This window comes from Carassius gibelio, chromosome B20, assembly GCF_023724105.1.
Source record: "Carassius gibelio isolate Cgi1373 ecotype wild population from Czech Republic chromosome B20, carGib1.2-hapl.c, whole genome shotgun sequence".
NCBI lineage: Eukaryota > Metazoa > Chordata > Actinopteri > Cypriniformes > Cyprinidae > Carassius > Carassius gibelio.
Genome location: NC_068415.1, coordinates 25,459,672 through 25,484,536, shown reverse-complemented (window position 1 = coordinate 25,484,536; position 24,865 = coordinate 25,459,672). Strand labels below are relative to the sequence as shown.

The 24,865-nt window shown below is 39.4% G+C and overlaps 1 pseudogene; it reads left to right on the top strand.

Annotated features, from left to right (window-relative positions):
* Positions 1 to 10,278: 10,278 nt before the first annotated feature.
* The window catches only part of LOC127983549 (laminin subunit alpha-2-like), a 186,525-nt pseudogene continuing 171,938 nt past the window's right edge, over positions 10,279 to 24,865 (top strand).

Here is a 24,865-nt window from a genome sequence, read left to right as displayed (position 1 = left end):
GAAGGAGTATTTTTGGAACAGAAATACTCCTTCAAACGTACAACTTAATTTTTTTAAACTTTGTCCATGTTTAACATGGGAATCCAACTCTTTAACAGTGTAAAAAACTCAGTATGCATGAAATAGCATTTCACCCCCCTCCCCCCCCCCCTTTAAGGTGAGTTCACACTTACATATAATTAGCTGAAGTATTATAATGCATATTAGTCATACTCTCTAACCGCTAGGCCACAACTTATACTGTTTTGTATTTTAAAGTTATTAAGTTCTTAACCAATCAAAGCGCTGATATCTGAACTGGAAACAGCACCGCTGCAGGTGAAGAGCTGATCAGACAGAGATGGAGCTCAGTGTCATTTATGGACTGGGAGCTTGGAGAAACAAACTACATGGTAGTGTTATCATAAATATCTATATTTTGATACCTATACTGAAATATCTGACACGGTTCCATTACTCATTTTCCACCATATCTGAATATACACAGATACAATCTGCGTCTCTCCTTCCTCTCCGAGTGAGTTTGACAATCATCCGTTTCCTGCTAATTACAGTCTGAATGTCTGCACGGTATTGCAAGTATTCCGCATAATTGTAATAATTCCTGTGCAAATGTGGCACGCGCTTTATTGAAATATGAGAATACTGTCATGTAATCACAGACAACTGGATGTAAGCTCTCAAATAGGCCTTACTTATACAAATGAACTGCTTGCACGCAGACTGTGTGCAGTCGCGATCTCTCCATGGTTTTAAAGTAGAAATTATTTCTCTTTGCCCCTGGATTACATTTTGTCAAAATTTATCAACCATTCAGAATAGATCCACACCTGTCCAATGATAATCCTTCTATTAATTGTATTGGTTGTAAATTAAATGCACCAGAAATTCTTTAAACAAAGATGGAACTTTAATTTTCTTTACCATGTAAATTTATGCTAGAAATGTTTTGGAATGGGATATTTGTCTGATTTGTACATATAAATATCCTAGTCTGTCTACTGCATCACTACATTGTACAGTCATTGCAGGTCAAAGTCATCCGATGCTCCATTCATCTACATAAATAGGCCTAACATACTGTATATGGCTCTTAAATCTTTGCTTGTAAAAATTCAGTGTGGTCATATTTCGTTATAAATTCATTATTGTTGTAAATTCAATTCAGTTTGAAATCAAATTTGAAATCAAGATTCCTTGTCCTGTAAGCTTTTGCAACAGAGTCACCCTATTTTAACGACACAAACACACAGAATGAGCAAATGTTTAAGAATTAGATTTTTCTAATGGTAATTGGGGGCATATTATTTATATGTATGTCAATAAAAGCCTATGTAAAATCTATTCATCATATAAAGTGAATGTGTCTTTTTAGAAGACTTGGATTAAACCAATTTCAAAGCTTGAAATAACGAGTGCCTTGAAAAAATGGATGGACAAAAAACTAAATCTACAGGTATATGGCAGTATACAGTATGTGGTAGTGTTGCCAATGGTATTGAAAATGGTTGTACATCATGAAATCAGAAATAACCCTACTAGCTTTTTTAGTGCACAGTCTTGTAGCAAACAACTGAACCATGCAAGTTAATACACTGGGGAAAAAAAAATGTCTGCCGTCGCTTCCGGCTCTGGAATGGCGTTCTTGCATTGATGAAGTCAGTTTGATGGCTTGGGAGAATCCTCTTGTTAAGTCATGAAGTTAGGACTGCTGTTTCCGGATCTAAGCCTCTACTCATTTCTCATGCAGACAGTGTCTCTCAGACACTAATATTTTAGCTGAATCAGTTTGTTGTTTTTTGGGCGGTGTCTGGCAGAGCATTAGGTCCCAGAAGTGGTAAAGGATGATGTCAGACGTAACAAGCAGATATTCTTAATGGGGTCCTATTTTGCTTTTACACTTTTGGAATTTTAGTCGTTGTGTAGTGTGTATGTTTGGGCATAACAAAAATCTACAAAGTTACAAATCTCAAAGTCCACTCCAAAGGGAAATATTTCATTTTTTTAAAAATCCCTTTTCAAGAACTACAATAATCCGCCTGTTTGGACTACAGCGTTGCTTTCCAAAACAATATCAAATTGATATGGCAATATTGATGCCATCCTTATCAGAGGGAACTTGCTGCTTTGGAAAGGGGCAGGCAGTACTGAAACACTGTCTGAGCTGTTCACCAATCACAACACACTGGAACAGCTGGCCATTCCCAACACACTGGGACAGCTGACCAATCACAACACACTGGCACAGCTGACCATTCCCAACACACTGGGACAGCTGACCAATCACAACACACTGGCACAGCTAACCAATCACAACACACTGTGACAGCTAACCAATCACAACACACTGGCACAGCTAACCATTCCCAACACACTGGGACAGCTGACCAATCACAACACACTGGCAAAGCTGACCAATCACAACCCACTGGGACAGCTGACCAATCACAACACACTGGGACAGCTAACCAATCACAACACACTGGGACAGCTAACCAATCACAACACTCTGGGACAGCTAACCAATCACAACACACTGGGACAGCTAACCAATCACAACACACTGGCACAGCTAACCAATCACAACACACTGGCACAGCCGACCAATCACAACACACTGGGACAGCCGACCAATCACAACACACTGGGACAGCCGACCAATCACAACCCACTGGGACAGCCGACCAATCTCAACACACTGGGACAGCCGACCAATCACAACACACTGGGACAGCTAACCAATCACAACACACTGGGACAGCTAACCAATCACAACACACTGGGACAGCTAACCAATCACAACACACTGGCACAGCCAACCAATCACAACACACTGGCACGGCCAACCAATCACAACACACTGGGACAGCCAACCAATCACAACACACTGGGACAGCTAACCAATCACAACACACTGGGACAGCTAACCAATCACAACACACTGGCACAGCTGACCAATCACAACACACTGGCACAGCCAACCAATCACAACACACTGGGACAGCCGACCAATCACAACACACTGGGACAGCCGACCAATCACAACCCACTGGGACAGCCGACCAATCTCAACACACTGGGACAGCCGACCAATCACAACACACTGGGACAGCTAACCAATCACAACACACTGGCACAGCCAACCAATCACAACACACTGGCACAGCCAACCAATCACAACACACTGGGAAGGCTAACCAATCCCAACACACTGGGACAGCTAACCAATCACAACACATTTTGTTTTCGGAAGGCAGGTCTTCTTTAAACCCAGAACTAACTGAGACATTTGCGCCAAGCTGGAGAGAAAAATTAGTTAAATAATGTAAATTATGTGAAAAATAATGTGTTTTTTCGAACCACCAAGCATGAGAGCATGTTCTAGTACACCCCCAAAACAAATTCAAGTAATTGTAAAAGAGCATAACAGGACCCCTTTAACCACTCCTATCCAACCAAGGCATTGAATTAGAAATCCCTGTATCATGAACACTAATTCACATACTTTGTAAATAAGATAGAAGTGTTTTTTGTTCAAAGTTGCTATCCATTCATATAGATCTTTGATATGAATATCTTTTGGTAATTAAATATCACCAGCTAAAAAGTAACTAGTAACTTGTAATCTGAGTATTTTTTGAGAGGAATACTTTTTAATTTGACTTAAGTACTGTTTTGTACTTTTACTTGTAATTGAGTATTATTTCATCAGTGTAACGGTACTTGAACTTAAGTAGTTAATTCCTGTTAGTTAATTAGCACATGAAGTGGTCTGGGTCACAGTCTGAGGTAAAATTATATAGTTCCTCTTCAGGAACTCGAGCTGCGTCGAAACGCTTTGGGGAATGCGTTTAGCGTGAGCGACTCTGAATATGATATCTCATCTGGGTGTGACGTCACGGGCGAGGTGACATAAGCGACCAGGAAGCTATAAAGGCACGAGCCGCACAGCTGGCTTCAGCTTCTGCGTTTTCAGCAAGCGCTCTGTGTGTGCATGTCATTCTGTCTTGTCAGTCTTATTTATTGTTGTTTGTCACTATTAGCTCCTCAAAGAGTAAGCAATAGTCAAAGAGCAAAGCTAAGATGAGACATCTGAAAGGCGAATCCAGATCACGTTTCAGATTGTGTGTTCATCACGAGTGAGAATACACGGTCTGTGCGCGGTCTGCCTGGGATTGAGGCACACTGTTTCGGCTCTTGAGGGAGCCGACTGCCTGCACTGGTACAAGCCAGTGTGGACGCTTCGATCCCGGAGGACTCTCACGAGGGGGAGTCTTCGCCAGCGTTCCTCGCGGTGTCGGTCCTGCTTTCGCCGAGGCGGAGCGGCGCCTGCACTCGCTGAGTTCGCAGATAAGATCTGCTGGAGGGTAGGGAGACGGGCGCGTCCTTATCTCCTACCTCACCCGCCAGATCTGCCGATCTCCGGGTGCGGAAGCCCATCGAGGTGGTCCCTTCTCAAGACAGGGAGTCCAGGTTCTACAGCTGGTATTTCACAGTTCCAAAGAAGGATGGGGGGTTGCGTCTAATTATAGACTTGAGGGTCTTAAATCGTTCAGTTATGAGATTGAAGTTCAAAATGCTCACGATCAAGCATGTTGTAGATCAGATCAGGTCTGAGGACTGGTCTGTCACAATATATCTCAAAGATGCATACTTCCACATTTCCATCCTTCCACAACACAGGAAGTTTCTGAGGTTCGCTTTCGGGGGCGAAGCCTACCAATATCGAGTACTTCCCTTCGGGCTTGCACTCTCACCCCGCATGTTCACAAGATGTGTAGACGCGGCTCTGGTCCCCCTGCACATGCAGGGCATCCGCATTCTCAACCACATCGACGACTGGTTGATTTTAACTCAGTCAAGAGCAGGTTGCGGCTCGGCATCGAGGTGTCGTTCTCGCACATATGGGGGAGCTGGGTTTGAGACTGAACGCCAAGAAGAGTGTGCTTTCTCCGGTTCAGAGAACCACCTACCTAGGCGTAGTATGGGATTCGACCGCGATGCAGGCACGATTGTCCCCTGCTTGTATCGAGTCGATCCGCATCTCAGTCGAGAGAGTCAAAGAAGGCCAGTCACTCACTGTCAAACAATCTCAGAGATTGTTGGGTCTGATGGCAGCTGCGTCCAATGTGATACCTCTTGGCCTGCTGTACATGAGACCCCTACAGTGGTGGCTCAAGACCAAGGTATTTTCCCCGATGGGCAATCTACTTCGCAATATCAAGGTCACGCGGCGCTGCCTCCGTGCCTTAGACATGTGGAAGAAACCTTGGTTCTTGAAACAGGGCCCGGTGCTGGGAGCTCCTTGTCGCCGTGTAACACTAGCGACGGACGCATCCCTCACCGGCTGGGGTGCAGTCATGAGTGGCCACCCTGCCCGTGGTCTGTGGAGCAATCGCCATCTAACATGGGATATCAATTGTCTAGAAATGCTAGCAGTTTATCGTGCACTGAAGCACTTCCTCCCAGACCTAAGGGGTCACCATGTGTTGGTGCGCACCGACAACACATCGGTGGTCTCTTATATCAACCACCAGGGAGGTCTGCTTTCGCGCCCTTTGTACAAGCTGGTGCACCAGATCCTGGTGTGGTCCCGGAGCAAACTCCTCTCATTATGAGCAGTATATATTCCTGGGAAACAAAATATGGGAGCAGACATACTGTCGAGGCAGGGGCTGAGGCCCGGGGAATGGAAACTTCACCCAGAAGTAGTGAAGCAGATATGGAGAGTATTTGGCAGGGCTCAAGTAGACCTATTTGCATCTCAAGAGACGTCACAATGCCCCCTTTGGTTCTCTCTAGTTCATCCAGCTCCTCTGGGACTGGACGCCATGGTACAGACTTGGCCGAGGCTTCGTCTGTACGCATTTCCCTCTATCGCTCTGCTCCCGGGAGTTCTGGCGAGAGTACGCCGGGACGGGGTCCATCTGTTGTTAGTAGCCCCGTTCTGGCCGGGCCGTGTATGGTTCTCAGATCTAGTCTCGCTCCTCGACGGCTCTCCGTGGGAGATACCGATCAGGACAGACCTACTCTCGCAGGTGCAGGGTACGATAATTATAGTTGTGGAAGCTGTGGGTGTGGCCCCTGAGGGGGCACAACTGTTAGCAGCCGGTCTCTCAACCGAGGTTGTTGAGACCCTTCTCTAATCCAGAGCTCCCTCAACAAGGAAACTGTACGCCCTGAGGTGGAAACTCTTCACCTCATGGTGCAGAGACCGCCAGTTAGACCCAGCAAACTGCCCGGTTGGTACAGTTCTGGAGTTTCTACAGGCTAGGCTCTCTGCAGGGTTGACCCACTCCATGTTGAAGGTCTACGTGGTGGCTATTGCGGCCTACCACGCTCTTCTCGATGGTCAGTCTCTGGGAAGACACCCCCTAGTTACACGTTTCCTCCACGGTGCGCTGAGGCTGAGACCTCCAGTACGGTCCCGTGTTCCCCCCCGGGACTTGGGTGTGGTGTTAGAGGCTCTTTACAAATCTCCATTCAACCGATTCAAGATATCTCAGATAGACATCTGACTCTTAAAACCGCCTTTCTGTTGGCCATTACCTCTCTGAGGAGAGTAGGAGATTTACAGGCCCTCTCAGTGGCCCCTACCTATCTTGATTTTGCACCTGGCATGACCAAAGTGTTCATATACCCTCGAGCGGGATATGTTCCTAAGGTGCCCTCTATCACACCACAACCTGTAGTGCTGCAGGTCTTCTGTCCTCCTCCCTTTCGGGAGCCCGACCAAGAGAAGCTAATTTGTGTGTGTTCAGCTCGAGCGCTGGATGCATACGCCCACAGAGCTGCCCTGTGGAGAAAAATGGACCAATTGCTTGCATGCTGCGGTCCCCCCAAGAGGGGTTTCCCTGCTTCTAAGTAGACTATTAGTCGATGGATAGTTGAGACTATCAGCGCCACTCTGTGTCCCCTTGGAGGCCTCACTCTACATGGGGTATGGCGGCCTCCAAGGCCTTTCTAGCAGGTGCGTCCATGCTGGACATCTGCAATGCTACGGGGTTTCCACGCCTTCTACTTTTGAAAGATTCATGCCAGTCACTCCAGGCACTTCATTCCCCTCGTCCTAAGCTGTGCTCTTCGGATACACACTAGGCAGGGGTTTGGTAGCCTGGCAGCGTTGGTACTCGTTCCCCAAAGTGATTCAACGCAGCTCGAGTTCCTGAAGAGGAACGTCTCTAGGTTACGTATGTAACCCTAGTTCCTCGAGGGAACGAGACGCTGCGTCTCGAGGCCATACCCCCGGCACCCTTGCTAGCGCTTGCTGGTACTCGAAGCTGAGCCAGCTGTGCGGCCCGTGCCTTTATAGCTTCCTGGTCGCTTACATCACCTCGCCCGTGACGTCACACTCTTCTATAAGACAGATTAGATATCATATTCAGAGTCGCTCACGCTACACGCGTTCCCCAAAGCGTTTCGACGCAGCGTCTCGTTCCCTCGAGGAACTAGGGTTACATACATAACCTAGAGATGATCCATTTAGTTGTTTTAATATTATTTTCTAAATTTTAAACGCAGTGAAATGTTTGTTCAAGTAGACTTTGTTGCTTGTGGAAACCTCACATGAGTCTGAAAGGTACTGAAAACCTTTATAAAAAGTTTTATTTGCACTCTTGAAGACTGTCCACATAAGAGTAAATTTCAGTCTGTTCTGTTAGAAATAAGTGCACGCAGATATTACTCAGGGACATGTACACTTGAATATTGCAAGAATAGGACAAGGGGCAATGTCACAAACTGGAATTAAATTATATTTAAGAATATAATGTCAATTGCTCAAACATTAATTTAACATTAAATTACTATTTATATAAAAGAGTCAATTCATTTTATATTGTCACTGTTTTTTAAGTCGCATTGTTGATTTATTTTTTTATTTTTGTTTTTTTCTTCAGTGTCCAATTTCTGTTTGATTTATTATGAAGGGGCAAATTATAATATATATTTATATATATATATATATATATATATATATATATATATATATATATATATATATATATATATATATATATAAAATGATAACATTTCCATATGTGTAGATTTAATTTATTTACACACAGTTTGAGTTAATGGGAATATGTGGAAACATTTGTTTGTTTACTTGTATGTGAAGTACAGTAAAAATGACCATTAATTGAATATTTGAATGTTTTTAAATATATGCACATATCTAATATATTTGCATATAAATGAAATATGTTAACAAATATTATAAATTAATGTATGGAAATATATTGCAAAATAATATATTTACATAGTCTGATATCTAAATGTATTTACATATGAAGGAAATAAATAGGAAATAAATATATGGAAATATTTCAGATAAAAATATATTTACATGTTTAATATATGTGAAAAATAATAAAAAGTGGCCATATATTTGTAAAATATATTTCAAAATATTTTTACATATATTGTATTTTTTTTTCTTCTATTTAAATTTAAATATATGAACATGCATTTATTATTAATATGTTTCAATCTATGTGACTTTTGTATGGCTTTTCGTCCTCTCCACTAAGTAACTAACAGAGACAATGAATTTATAATCCATATTGTTGGATTTATATATATATATATATATATATATATATATATATATATATATATATATATATATATATATATATATATATATATATGTATTTATTACTATCAGAAGGTACACTCTAAAAAGAAGTTTGCTTATTAGGCCTACTGAGTTTCTGGAGTTCAGCTATCCAACTAAACAGACTGTCAACACACTCTGCGAGTAAATGATTTCTTAAAATATCTATAATTTTTAACGTTCAGATTGTAACTGATTTCATGGTGATCAATGGCGATGTGCATTTGCTCATGAAAATCAATGCTGATTTCTTTCAAATCATGTCTTTTTCTCTTTTCAGTTTAAGAGAACATGTAAGTGTGACCAGCCCTGTTCGGTTAAGGATACTTCCCTCCTCATCACCAGTTCACAAGTTTTTTCTTTTTTTTTTGTTTTGTTTTGTTTTCACTAAAACAAATGGAAGGAGACACATTGTAACTCTGTACTCAATTGTGTATTTCAGATGCTTTCACATCCTACAACCTCGTCATTTGCAGAGAGAAACCAAGCAGATAGAGGAGTAAATATATACAGATAACACCACTCAAATTGTGGTTGTTTTATAGTTTATTGGGCAGCCCTAATATCTACCATATATTTACATTTCTGAGTCATGCTGTTATGAACAATAAACTACCAAAACCCAATTTGTACTCAAGAGGATTTGAATGTGAGCTCCATATTCTCTTTATCTGAATGCTGGAAAGTGGATTCTCAGAAAGTTTTAATTACATAAACGAGGACGAGCAAAGCAGGGTCAGCTTTCATAATACAACTGTTGCTGTGCTATTTTGAAGAAGGATGTGTTTGATGGAACAGACATTGCATTTGATTTTATGCAGCTTGAAAGTCTCTCGTCACTGATATGATCATTTTGTTTCAAAACATCCACAAGTTTGTTTTAATAAGACTTCCCATGATTCATTTCAACAAAAACTGATTTAACTCAGAGTTCGGCTGTCAGTAGGATACGTTGATACGTTGCAAAATCAGTGTGAACCAGTTTTTTTTTTCTTATTCACTTTTAACAAACAAACAAATAAAAAAATAAATGAGAAATGTTTCCAGTGTAACTTTAATATAGGACAATGCTTCTCTTGTAAATGATGAGCTCCTTGGAGCAGGACTGGTGACGGGGAGAAGAAGATGCACACAAACAATACTGCAAACAAACAGCATGTTGCAACAAAACTAGGTCACACCATTTTAAATCAATAAGTTGCTCTAAGCTGCGAGAAGTGCTGCTGGAAGCCAATTAAACACTGACCATTCAAAATACATCCTTTTGCATTTATGCTCAAATTTATATGTGAATTCTTATTAAAGCCTTTTTTATCACCGGAAACAAAAATGGCAGATTGCAATTTTCCTGATTTGGAAAACAGTGTGTCAATAATGCAGAATGATAAAGGCAGTTCATCAACCCTGTGAATTCAGTGATGTGCATAGTGTACATCTGGGGAGATGAATTGATTGGAAAGCTGAAAACTTGCTGTTGGATGCTGTTGGTTTTGAACTATCTGTAGAAGCGATCATTTGTCTTGGTAACAGCTAACGTTGTGTGTGTGCTGTGTGCACAGGTCTCTTCCCAGCTGTGCTGAACCTGGCTTCCATGGCAGAGATCACGACCAATGCCACATGTGGAGAAACAGGACCAGAAATGTACTGCAAACTAGTGGAGCATGTACCAGGACAGCCCAGTGTCGGACCTGCAGAGTGATAATGCTAATGGTACAGGACGCACACACACACACACACACACACACACACACACACTCACACACACACACACACTGGCTCTCGGGCTGTGCATAATCCATTTGAGATGCCCTAATCAAAGACTGTTTCTGCTCAGAAATCACTGCATTCCAAAGTCATAGTAACACTGGCACAGTCGCACATGTAATGCACATGTACACTATTTCCCACTTCACTGGCCTCATAGAGTAGAAAGCATTGTTTTTATTATTATTATAATTATTTATTTTTTATATAGTATTATTTGAATCATTAACAAAAATATACTTCTACTTCTGTTGCTTTCAAATGTCTGACCCAATCTGCTCTGGGAACTGATTTGTGAGCTGATACTGTTATCATCTGGAACAGAAAATACCTCTAATAGCCAAATAGCAGAAATGATATTCATTGGAAATCTGTCGGGCTGATTTTTGAGTTAGATGAACTTTCACTGTCAGCAGATCCCGTTATCCTAAATCAGCCTGCTCCCACTTCTGTAGCCCAACATGACACTCTCCTTAGCAAAATAAATACTGTGTGTGTGCTCCACGGGGATCTTGCAGCAAATAAAATTAATTTTCAATGATAAAATATAATTTTAATTAAATATTTATCAAATCAATTGATTTACATCGGGGAATACATTTTTCTCAACACCACAGTACTTAACAGTTAAGACCAAAAACACAGCTAGAAACTGTTCATATTTATATTTTAAATTTAAGCCTAAATTCATTTATAATAATTAGGCATGGTAACACTGGGAACATTTTGTCCCCTATTATAATAGCTTTACCTAATTAATGTGCTTCTTTAATTGCTTTTTTAAAGATTGCTGAAAGGTGAAACTTGAATTTGTGAATCTTGTGTTTGATCTCATACTCAGACTTTTAAAATTAATGAATACGTGTACTGAGGGAAAATCTGCTTTGCAAATTGTTCAAATAACTCTTATGTTCAATATACATTTGGTATTATATGTATAACAATCAATCACTGTGCTCATTACTGCCATCATTATCATCACACATGAAATCCGCCATCCACACCATCACACATTATAGCAATTTTATTAAACTATAGAGCATGACATCACATCCTGTCGCTGATGTTCATCCGTAGTAATCGAACATTCTCTCAGTTATTTGACATCATGCATTGCCACTGAATGATAGTCAGCATTGCATCAAATCTTCGCTGTTTGAGAAACCTTCTGAATATGAGAACTAAACTTAATGAGTCATTGTATTCGTATTTCATCTGATCTGATATCTGATTTAATATCTGTTTGATATAAATTAAAAATAGAAATTAAAAAAATTCTAAGATATGAGATTAATAATACAATTTAACTATGAGAAATATAATCCACAAATAAGTAAATATTATTATATATTAAAACTGTTCTTATGAATATTCATGAGATGATACAACATATTATACGATTTTTTATAATGCATTATGCATTTATTATAATGCCTTAAGAATACCCTTTTAATGTATTTTAAAAACAGGCTTCATAGAAAGTGTTACCGAAAAATTAATGCAGAAATTTTGTTATTATAATCATGTATTATTAGAATTGTATACATCATTGTGGTATTTGTTCTTTATGCAAATTTGACTAAAAACTTTGTTGTGTCCAGAGAATGATTTTCCTGACTGCATTACAGTAATGCGAATCCTCGTCATTAAGATGAATGAGAATTACAAGCAACATTACAGTGCCATAATGTGAGTAAAAAATGAATGAATTGTCAATTTTGGGTCAACTATTTCTTTAAGGGGTTGTGTTAGATTTGGCTCCAGAGTGAAACATGAGCGAGACGCCTTCATCAGACTGGTTCTTTTAGGGAGCTTTTTTATTGTGGGTTCTGATGTGTACAATCTCTTAATGAAACATGAGTTGAGTAAATCGCTGGTGCTGTCATCCACACACCTCCGTCAGTAATGAGTTCGGCGCTCTTCAAACACACGCCGCTGAGCCCCAGAGTCACCCACACACCCAGCCAGAGAGTGATTAATATAACATGTAATTAGAGAAAATTGGAGAAAGAGAGAGAGAGATGTGACTTAACCAGCGGGGGAGTTCTTTTAAATGAAACCTAGATCTCGCTCATGAATTAGAAAAGAATATATGCAGTCAAATACAAGATTAAGTGGACAACTTTAATCATCGTTGCCTGATTAAGAATCTGGCTGTAAAGAAAGATTGGGGTTTGTCTCATATAGCAGGCTTTCCACAGGCTCTACTCCAAGATAAACGTCAGTATTTCAGCGCTTATAAAACTCAATCCTCATTACAGCAGATGGGTTTATTTCAAAAGACACTTCAGCAGGTGATTTTATTCAGCTCACTGAGGTAAAAGCCAGCAGAAACATGTTATTAGAAGTGCTTTGTCCTGTCGTGGCTTAATATGAGGTGTTATGGAGCTCCTCTAAAGGCCTAGTGCCATGAGGAATCAGATCTCACTCGATCTCTTCAGATAAAAGAGATATCAAATACAAATCCAAAAATACCACTTATTCAAACAAAACTAAATTTAGATATATGAGTATTGAATATACACCCAGAGCTCTTGGGGAGGTTTTGGTTATAGTTCAGTCAGTTAATAGTACTGATTAAATCTTTACTGATTTTAATAAAGTAAGAATAACTTTGATATTGTTAGTACATTTTAAGATAAGCGGCAGCGCTTTACTTGATTATCCAGAAAGATATTATTAAATATTTAACTTTTTTTTTTATTCACAGTAATGTTTACTTGTTAATTAAATATTAGACAAATTTTAAATATGGTCATCAGACTTTTGAGCTGTTCTTCCAATTTTCTGACTGGTCTTCACTGCCTTATAAAGCCCCTGAGCAGAGATGAATGTGCTTTGGACTCTAAGCAGTGTGTTTTTCGTGTGTGTAGAGCGACATCCCATCGAGTACGCCTTCGACAGCACTAACAGATGGTGGCAGAGCCCAAGCATCATGAACGGGATGGACTACCATAATGTCACTGTGACTCTGGAGCTGCAGCAGGTAAACTACAAAACATCAAACAACAACTGCTCACAGGGACAGCATCATTATTCACCAATCAGCCAATCAGAATCCAGCTTGTGCTTATGTAAAGCTCTAGCCCTTCCTTACATCCATTTAGGGTTCAAATACAAGCATCATCAATTCTGTTTTTAGCAAGCCTCAACATTAAGTAAGATAATATCTCAATTATTCTAAGTATGCATACTCTAAATATGTGCTACCACTTTAAAGGCGGATGGATTCTGATTTGCTGTAAGTATTTTTATGGTTCATCTGCTAGAAAATTTTGTTTTTATTTATTATCCATAGTGTGAACAGATGTCTAAAATTTAAAAGGTTTACTGAAAATTAAACGAGGTAGAATTGTTTTAAGAAAAAAAAAAATGACTGTAGACTGTAAAATGTATTTAGGAGCACATGTTTGAATAAAACAAGACCCTGTAGGTTCTTAAAATATTAAATAGTCTTAAATATGTTAATATCTCCTTGTATGCATTTACAAAAGAAAAACACATTATTTGATACATTTTTATTGTGCACTGTTAACAATTGTATTGTTATTTTACCAGAAATTCCTGCCAAATAATTGCTGTGAATTTATAGCAAATAATATACAGTTTTATTTTTTTAAATACAATAAAGTACTGTGGCACAAAAATGTTTTAAAAAGTTAACAATGACATTATTTATACACTCTTAAACATCAACAATTGGTACATGAAACAACAACAGTGTTTCTATTTATTTCTTTGTACTTTAGTTGAATTATTTAAACCACTTTAATGCAGTCATTTGGCTTTTATTAAAGCAAACATGTTGATCTGTTTAAATCAATGCAGAAATGAATTCTGAAAACAACTGCAGTTGTTGCAGAAGAAGCAACTAAACAAAAGTCAAGGACCAAGAGCCATAAACACTGATCTCAGTGATGGTGATCAAAAAAAAAAAAAAAACAACTCAATAAGACATCGACATCTAAACCTCTTTTAATTCTCATTAAGAACTTTTGTAGACATGTGACAGAAATAAATTAAATATGGTTAGTAATAACTGAAGCTGGCAATGCTGGTTGTGGAGTTGTTTAATCAGATCTTGAGATATTTAATGTCTTTTATCTTCAGTTCATCTAAGGCTGTGGCTAAAGAAAGTTGTAATTTGTGCTCTTAAATCTCTTTCTTTCGGTGCTTGTTCACAGCAGGTGTTTGAATGAGTGAAAGAATGTTTAAAGGAACAAAATGTCTCAGGAACATCATATTAACCTTTAGATAACATTTGACTAACATTAAGGAAACTGATCTTTTTATGTTCTTGGAATGTTACAAATCAACCTTCCTTGAATGTTTTAAATCAAAATTAAGTTAAAAGAACGTTTAAGGAACATCATAGATTAACCATATTCCCAGAACCAACTCTCAATATTTGGAGAACGTTCTTATAACAAAATTTGGTTAGCTGGGAAAGTAACAAATTTTAATGCAGTCCATAAATGCTATGGGGTGGATGTAAAATAATGATTTTACATTGTAGTTACAATAATATTGCAGGATCGTCCGTCCATCAAGCATATACATTTAAAATAAAACATGAATGCAATGCGTTTTTGTCAAGTTTTAAAAAATGCTAACAGTGTGCCCCTAAAATGTGTGTGTTATTTTTCTCTGTGCTTCTGAATTCCGCTTAGGAGCACATGAGCTAAAATAAGGATATTTTTATACTCTTTTATTTTGAATGCTTATCAGGTATGAAATTGTCCCCTGCTCTGTCATGAGAAGCTGCAGTCTTGAAATGCCTCTGCAGAAAAGCCTCTCTCTTCACTCACTCAGTCTGTCTGTTTCTCTTCTCCTACTCGCGTGTGTGCAGGTTAGCTCTGGCTGAAAAAGTGAAAAGCAGTGGAGCTGACTGAGTGTGCAGTTATGTGTGGGCAGAATGCTCCCATCAGCCCTTATTAGATGATGATCTGAGGCCAGTGCTGAGCAGGAAATTACACAAACACCTACAGACATGCAATTAATGCAGTCAACAGATGACACCAGGGTGCAGGGTGGTCAGAATGAAAAGTGATGTGCAAATTAATAGATGAGAGGCAAAATGATAGCAAAAATAGAAGCGATGGGAAGTACTGCATACAGAGAATGATGAACTACTGAGAAAATAAGACATTTGTTACATGTTTCTGTGGGATTGATGTTAGAAAAGATCAAATATGTATCCTGCACACACATGTACATGCTTTATATAGCACAGTTTATAGTGTGCACAACTGCACATTCAGATTCAGTCCTAAAAGTCCCACAGTTTGTTTTTTGTTGGCTTGGGCCCTCATGGAATCTAAAAAGGTGTTTATTTCTTATTATGTTTAAATACTGCAATTAAACAGATTTTGTAACATGGTCTGAAAGCTGGAAGCATCATGAAAATTGTTATGTTTGTGGTCAGTAACATTCATTTATTTATTTATTTTAAAGAAATTTCTGTTATCTAGCAAGAAAGCAATAAGTTGATCAAAAGTGAGTCAAGGCATTTTTAAGTGTTGCAAAAGTATTCTATTTAAAAAATATATATATTTTTCAAAGATTACTGAAAAACACTATGCATCACGGTTTCCACAAAAATATCGGCACCACAACTGTTTTCAACATTGATAATGATATGTAATGTTTCCTGAGCAGCAAATCAGCATATTAGAATGATTTCTGAAGGATCATGGGACACTGAAGACTGGAGTAATGATGCTGAAAATACAGCTGTGCATCACAGAAATAAATTAGACTTTAACAGAGATTCGCATAGAAAACAGATATTTTTAAATTGTAATACTTTACTATTTTACTTTTCTTTGTATTTTTGATCAAATAAATGCAACCTTGGTGAATGTAAGAGATTTGTGATTGATGAGGCTTGCCAGCCATATTTCTAAGTAATTTTCATTAAAGGGGGGGTGAAATGCTAGTTTTTTACACTGTTAAATAGTTGGATTCCCATGCTAAACATGGACAAAGTTTCAAAAATTAAGTTGTACGGTTTGTCACAAGTTTCGGAAAGTTTTTTTCGAGTATGGCTCTGTGTGACGTTAGATGGAGCGGAATTTCCTTATATGGGTCCTGAGGCACTTCTGCCGGAAGAGCGCGCGCTCCCGTATAGCAGAGCACTGAGAGCACAACAGACTTCACTGATCAGAGCCAGAGCGTCGCCAAATGTCACAAAAGAAGTGTGTTTTTGGTTGCCAGGGCAAGACAACCCTGCACAGATTACCAAAGAAAAAACAGCATTAAGGGACCAGTGGATGGAGTTTATTTTTACAGAGCATCAACGGAGTTGTGCAAGTGTTTGTGTTTGTTCCCTGCATTTCGAAGATGCTTGTGTGGCAGGATAAGTCTTTTATTGGCTGGTTGATGTACAGTTGGTTCACCAATCAAATGATAGCGACAGCACTAGCGATCTCATTGGTTGGTGGGGTTAAAGTTCATATACCAATGAAACGATAGTATCTATACTATTTAAGGACCTTTATTATGGCAGGTGGGTATGTTTGTGACCTGGGGTGCTTCTCTCTCTCCCTGGCATTTCCGTTTCCGTTCTGATTCCTTCCTCAGTTTTCATTTAGAGCGCGTCTGGTGGCGTTGACAGTGCAGCAACTCGCGACGTATTTCGGCTGCAGTAATCGCAGCGAGAGCAGTGAATACTGGCTGGTAGACCTGAGCTATGACACCGGTTGAGAGTAGCCATATAGCGTTGCATCTAATGTTTATTCAATAAAAATCGGGGATTAAAGCATCTTAGTCCTCATCCTGGCTAATGATTTCAGGCAACACAGCTGCTGTTTTGCTTAGGGACGCATTTTGGAGTCCGATCTGCACTTTGCGGTCTCTTGTGCTTTAATAATTTGAGAGTTTAAGAAGCTGCAAAGACTGAGTACTTTCTCCGAATGAACTATCTACCAGTTGAGGTTCTGGATCGTTTTTTTTCTGACCATAATTGTTTTTGTTTGGTTATGTCTCTTTCGTATTGATTTGTTTACCCTGCATTTTCTTTTTGTAAGCATATTGTGTGCTGCAAGGGTTATTTATTTGAGTATTTATTTATTGATTTTGATTTACGTTTTGTGCGTGGTGTTCTCTGGATGCTCGGGTGCCAGAGTCGCTACAAAGTGTTTAAGTTTTGTTTTTTTGTATTTTCATTTCTATATTTTTTTGTTGAATTTCTTTAATGTTGTTTTCTGTTTCTCCAGGGCCAGTGAGGATCGGGTGGAACTGGGGAGGCTAGCTGCTGTCATTCTGCAGTGTCACAGTGTGCGGTGTGTGTGGATACAACTTCCCATTGGTGGGTGTGTGTGATGGTTGCTTTGGTGTGAATTTAGGTGGGTTTTTCGATAACCATTCTGAGTTGCAGCCGGCCTGCCTGGTTCCCACTAATCCTGGCCCTGGGAATTACCTCCCTTATTGTGGAAACTGTTTGTGTGCGTTTTATCTGTGTGTTTTTATAATAAAATCCAATCTTTTGTATTCTCGCCCCCGTCACCCCTACCTTGCCTTCATTTGGTGAAACTTACCTGTGTCCTTTTAATGGGAATAAAATTATCTGGTTTCCTACCAGGGTGGCGTAGTTGGATAAATTCACTGATTAACCTTTCCTTTCACCTTTACCGCCACACTTGTTTTACAAACAAGGCCCAGTTTGACGACGGATTTGCACATCGTTTATTTCTCAAGAATAATGCAGTCCCAACGAAAAAGGGTCACGATCGTGTGTTGGAACCGCAGGCGGTGAGTAAACTGCTTCAAATATCTCTGTGTTGTTAACTTCGCTATCGGCGCGTAAGCACATCAAGTAAACAACATGCGATGTTGTCATCAAACTGCACTTTCCACATGTACACCGTAAAAAAAAAAGACGACATAAAGTGGAACTTAGTCATTTTCCAAAACCGCTAAGCAAATATATACAGTTTAAATACATACCACATAGAGACGTCCTGCTGTAGTCGTTGCTGCTGCTCTTGTTAAATTTCAGCCTCTGGATCTGATTCTGGATCATAAATAAACGGCTGAATCTGACTGTTAGCCATGGTTTGTTTTGGATGATGTTTTTTTTCCCTCAAGGTAATGTCACAGCTTCCAGCTCCCAACGCAAAAGCCTACTCGCGCTCGCGCCCACACGTCACGCCTCCAGCCGGTCGTGTTTTTCCGGGAAAAAATGGTATAGACTATCTTTCTCTTATAAATATAATAAAACTAAAGACTTTTTGGAGTTATGAAGGATGCAGTACTACTCTATAGGTACTCAAGATTAACAGGAGATTGAGTGAAAACGAGCATTTCACCCCCCCCCCCCCCCCCCCCCCCTTTAAATAAAAATGTGTGGCCATAATATTAACCTAAAAAAGGTCAAGAAGGAAAGTCATACACCATGAGGGTGATAAATAATGTCAAAAAAAAATAATTTGTAGGTGAACTATACCTTTAATTCCTGCATTGTTCCTCTGTGCCCTACCTGAAGTGAAGAATATGACAATGAGTGCAGAACAGTGCGTTAACAGAGGAGACAGAGAAAGCAAGAGAGAGGAGTGGAGGCAAGATAGAAGACAAATGAGTGTGACAGGGTTTGAGTATTCATTAGAGAGGCTGTAGAGGACATTTAGAGTTAATAAATCAGATGAGAGGGTGTGTAATTACTGACGGCAATCACATATACAGCATCGAGCCATGACTGCCATCTCACCATCACTCACTCCCTGACAACCTGTCACCGCAATGACAAACGTGCGCCAACACATTACAGGCACGCTGAGCGCTAAAGCAAAACCCGTCTCAGCTGAGGAAATTGATTCAATTGAATTAAGTGGTTATTTATAAACAGCAGGCTGATATGCACACTGTTCACAATGCTTCATGTGTTATATGTTTTAAATGGATAACAGGCCTCCTTCAGGGACTGCTGCTGGGTGTTGATGATGTTTAGCGTTAGTCTTATAGGAAGATGTAGATGAGTTTATTTCTTCATCAGATTTGTCTTCTTCATCAGAAATGTTGCATTGCATCACTGTCTCAGCAATTGATGTTCTGCAGTGAATGGGTGCCGTCAGAATGAGAGTCATCACAGTGATAAAACATCACAGTAATCCACAAATTATCCTCACCACTCCAGTCCATCAGTTAATGCCTTAAGAAGCCAAAAGCTTCACGATGCATTAAAAGATGGAATTTTTCATTAAAGAAAGTGCACAATAACAAATTTTTATTATGGACTATGGACTCAAAATTTAGCCAGAAGCAATGGTTTGAAGATGAAAACGTCTTAATAGTGGATTTGTTTCAGATTTTGTCTTCACAAGATGTTAACTGATGGACTGGAGTGCTGTGGATTATTGTGCTGTTTATATCAGCTGTTTGGACTCTCATTCTTATGGCACCCATTCACTGTAGAGCACCGATTGCTGAGACACTGATGCAATTGCTACATTTCTCCAAATCTCCAAAGAAACAAAATCATTTTCATTTTTGGGTGAATTACTTCTTTAAGTTAAGATACAGATGCTTGAAAATAGGTGTTCCTTGGCGTTAAAACAATCAAATACTTCAGTTGTCCATTTGCTGCTATGTTTTGCACACAGTGCACATACATTTCATTAGAAATCTGCATGGCATTTTCTAGCCTTTTACATTTTACATTTCACATTTTATTTTTCAGGTCTCAGAAGTCTAATGATTGGGCATGTGATTCATTGTTGGAAACTGTGTGTGTGTGTGTGCGATGTTCCAGTCTCTGCAGATGTCCACCTGACCTCAGTACTATTTTGAAATGTGACTAATCATACTAAAGCCTTCCACAATCACACATGTGCAAACACATACACATAATTACTTTATGCCATTTTTTTCACACTGTTCATTAAAACTTAAATTCATCTGTATGTGATGTGCATGTCTGCATGAGGCATTGCAAATCATAATTATTATAAAAACGCCAGTAAATAAAATATTATACGTGAAAAAAAAAAAAAAAAAATGCTGTTTTACAGAAATATTTGCCTGTGAAACATTAAACATAAAAACATTTCCTGGATTAAATTCCCACATTTATAGGAACAAATGGTGAAAATAAAATCCCCAAGTTAAACAAATGCTGAAATGGAAGAAAGAGTACAAAATATCAGAGAGTAAACAACATCCAGATGTTTGGATGTCTTATTTGGTTCAATTACCAGGAAATGGAAATCAAACCACCTACACTGCTTAGAAATCACATTCACCCAGTATCCTCTATGATAAGACTGGAGAAAAAAGCCACAGGGAAGGCAATGATCACTATTGAACAAATACAGAGTTTAGCAGATCACAGTGGAGGTGGCCAATAGAGCTCTGCATAAAACATGCCATTACTTCAAAACAACCATATAAAAGCAGAAGGTATAACAGTGACCATTCCAGTGTGGTTAGATGTGGTGCTGACATGCCAAGCTATTTAAGCAGTTTAACTACAGTCAAAAAGGTATTCAGGTAAGAAACATCAGTTGTAGTTAGTAGCGCAGTGCTCATACCACAAAAAAAAACACTGTCTCTACAGGGAAGTATGCTAGTGCATACATTGTACTGGAGGACTGACAATAAGGGGAAGAATGAATGAGAGAAATACTGCATGAGAACAGACTCAGACATAATGTCCCATAATGACCCAGACAAACATCTGATCCAAGTCCACTTGAGGGACTATAACTATAAAATTGTTGTGCACAAGTGTCATCTAAACTATATTCAATTCCTGGAAGAATGAGCCAAAATAACCTAGTACATGTGCACCTAGAAAAACAGCTCATGGAATACATTTACATTTAGTCACTTAGCAGACGCTTTTATGCAAAGCGACTTACAAATGAGGACAATGGAAGAAATCAAAATATAACAAAAGACATAAGTGCTATAACAAGTCTCAGTTACCTTAAACGCAGTACACATATCAAGGGCTTTTAAATAATATAATAAATAAAAAGAAAACAGATAGAATAGAAAAAGAATAGAGCAAGCTAGTGATAGAGGTCTTATATATATGTATATATATATATATATATATATATATATATATATATATATATATATATATATATATATATATATATATATATATATGTAATTGTATAATAAATTAAAAGAAAATATAATACAAAAAAATTAGAAAGGTAGTCAGGTTTTTTCTTTTTAAGAATAGTGAGTGCTAAAGTTAGAGGTTCAGATTGAGTTGGGCAGTTCATTCCACCAGAAGGAACATTTAATCTAAAAGACCGTAAAAGTGACTTTGTGCTTCTTTTTGATGGCACAATGAAGTGATGTTCATTTGCAGAATGCAAGCTTCTAGAGGGCACATAAGTCTGAAATAATAAATTTAGGTAAATGGTTTTCGTCCCTGTTGTGGAACACTGGACCAGCTCTTTACCCTTTCCGGGGTGCTGGAGGGTTCATGGGAGTTTGCCCAACCAGGCCACATGTGTTTTGTGGATTTGGAGATGGCATCCGACCGTGTTCCTCGCAGCATCCTGTGTAGGGTGCTCTGGGAGTAAGGGGTCGGCAGCCCCCTACTTAGGGCTGTTCGGTCCTTGTACAACCGGAGCAAGAGCTTGGTTCGCATTGCCGGCAGTAAATCAGACCTGTTCCCGGTGCATGTTGGACTCTGGCAGGGCTGCCCTTTGTCACCGGTTCTGTTCATAATTTTTATGGACAGAATTTCTAGGCACAACCAAGGGCCGGAGAGTGTCCAGGTTGGGGACCATACGATTTCGTTGCTGCTTTTTGCAGATGATGTTATCGTGTTGGCCTCCTCAGACCAGGACCTTCAGCGTGCACTGGGACGGTTTGCAGCCGAGTGTGAAGCGGTTGGGATGAGAATCAGCACCTCCAAGGCCGAGGCCATGGTTCTCAGTCGGAAAAGGGTGGGTTGCCCACTTCAGGTTGGTGGAGAGTTCCTGCCTCAAGTGGAGGAGTTCAGGTATCTTGGGGTCTCGTTCACGAGTGAGGGAAGGATGGAACGGGAGATTGACAGCTGAGCTGTAAGGTAAAGCTCTCAATTTACTGGTCAATCTACGTTCCTACTCTCACCGATGGTCATGAGCTGAAAGGACAAGATCCCGGATACAGGCAGCCGAAATGAGCTTTCTCTGTAGGGTGGCTGGGCGCTCCCTTAGAGATAGGGTGAGAAGCTCGGTCACTCGGGAGGAGCTCAGAGTAGAGCCGTTGCTCCTCCACATAGAGAGGAGCCAGCTGAGGTGGCATCTATTTTGGATGCCTCCTGGACGCTTTCCCAGGGTGGTGTTCCAGGCATGTCCCACTGGGAGGAGGCCCAAAGAAGACCTAGGACACTCTGGAGGGACTATGTCTCCCAGCTGGCCTGGGAATGCCTCAGGGTTCCCCCGGAAGAGCTGGAGGAAGTGGCTAGGGAGAGGGAAGTCTGGGCATCTCTGCTTAGAGTGTTGGCACCGCGACCCGGCCCCGGATAAGCAGAAGATGATGGATGGATGGATGGATGGGTGTAGAGCCAGTGGTAGTTTTGTAGGCAAACATTAATGCCTTGAAATTTATGCGAGCAGCTATTGGAAGTCAGTGCAAATTGATAAACAGAGGTGTAACGTGTATTCTTTTCGGCTGATTAAAAATTAATCTTGCCTCTGCGTTCTGGATTAATTGTAAAGGTTTGATAGAACTGGTTGAAAGATCTGACAAGAGAGCATTGCAATAGTCCAGCATGGACAGAACAAGAGCTTGAACAAGGAGTTGTGCAGCATGTTCTGAAAGAAAGGGCCTTATATTCTTGATGTTGAATAAAGCAAATCTGCAGGGCCGGACAGTTTTAGCAGAGAGGGAAATGTTTTAAAAAGCATGCAAGAATTAGATGAATTGTTAATTTTGTTATGGTAGTATGTCATTTTAGCAGTGGAGACATTAGCGGAGAAGGAAGAGAGGTGTGACTGATAAAAATTAAGGTCAGTAGTATTTCTGGATTTGTACCACACCCTTTCAGCAGCTCTAAGCTTAGAACAGTATTCCCGTAGAACATCAGACAACCAAGGGGCGGAAGGGGTGGTATGAGCAGGTCTGGAAGACAAGGGGCAAATAGTGGAGCAGAAAGTATCAGTGGCACTGATGGCATAAAAAGATGCAAACAGTTTAGTGGAATGAAGTGAAGATGAAACCACTGCAGATATCCGGGAGGGTGAGAGTGAGCATAGGTTACGTTGAAAGATGACATGTGGAGGTGTAAGTGATTTGTCAGGGATCATGTTGATATTAAGAGTGAGGAGGAAGTGATCCGGGGTGTGCAGTGGAGTAACCAGTACATGATCAGTGGAGCAGTGTCATGTTTAAATAAGGTCCAGTTGGCACTTACATGCTGAAAACTCCAGCATACTATACAATGTCATATATAAATAATTGTTTTGAGGTTCAGTGGACTGTACAGATGTAGAGTGTTAACTGTTTGACATAATAACCAACCTTTTGTTTGACTTTGGCATTTTTAACTTTATTTATTTGAACAGGGACACTGTAAAATATACATTAACCTTAAAAAGGAGAGATGCATTATACCGGGTTGTAGCACTTATGCTAATTTCCACCTCTAGTCCCTGGGCAGGCTGATGACAAATAGATAAAAATGTTAATAATACATTTACCCCCAAAAAAAGCATTAAAATTACCACACCCTTCATTCTTTACTCAGCATTCATTTACAAATACACTCTCACATACACATCAATTACAATACATTATGTGAACATGTTTGTTTTAGAAGAAGCCATTTTTTGGCCCGATGTGAAAAAGTGTTAAAATTTACACATGCAAATTACACATTTCCTTTATGCATTCACTGTATTTTTAATTTATTTTAGAAATGCTAATTAAATTCCACTCCTGCTGACAGGTATGCTGGCATTGCAAAGTATTATAAATACAGAATTCCAATAAAATTACGCACTTACAAAATTTACTGTCACGGTTAAAAAAAAAGCTATATACAAAATTCACCATAGAAAAACCTTGTATGAACCAACATTCAAAGTACAATTAGCCATATTTAAAACTTTTAATATCCACAGGTAGCCTATCCCTCTCCCTGAGTATTCAAAAGACCTGTGACAATAGATAGTCTTTAAACAACACTGTACAACTTTGCATAGTATTATAATAATGTTTCTCATTTACACAGGAAAACTGTTTTAAACAAGGATTAATCTAAAGAAGATTTTATTATTTAAAAATCTTACAAAATGTCGGGGTGTGGTGGATGAGTGGACCCACAGGATGAAGAAGTTAACAATATACAGTCTTTAATAATCCACAGAGGGGTAATCAGCAGAGAGAAGGCATAAGTCAAGTCAAGTCACCTTTATTTATGTAACGCTTTAAACAAAATACATTGCGTCAAAGCAAATGAACAACATTCATTAGGAAAATATTGTGTCAATAATGCAAATGACAGTTAAAGGCAGTTAATCATAGAATTCAGTGACG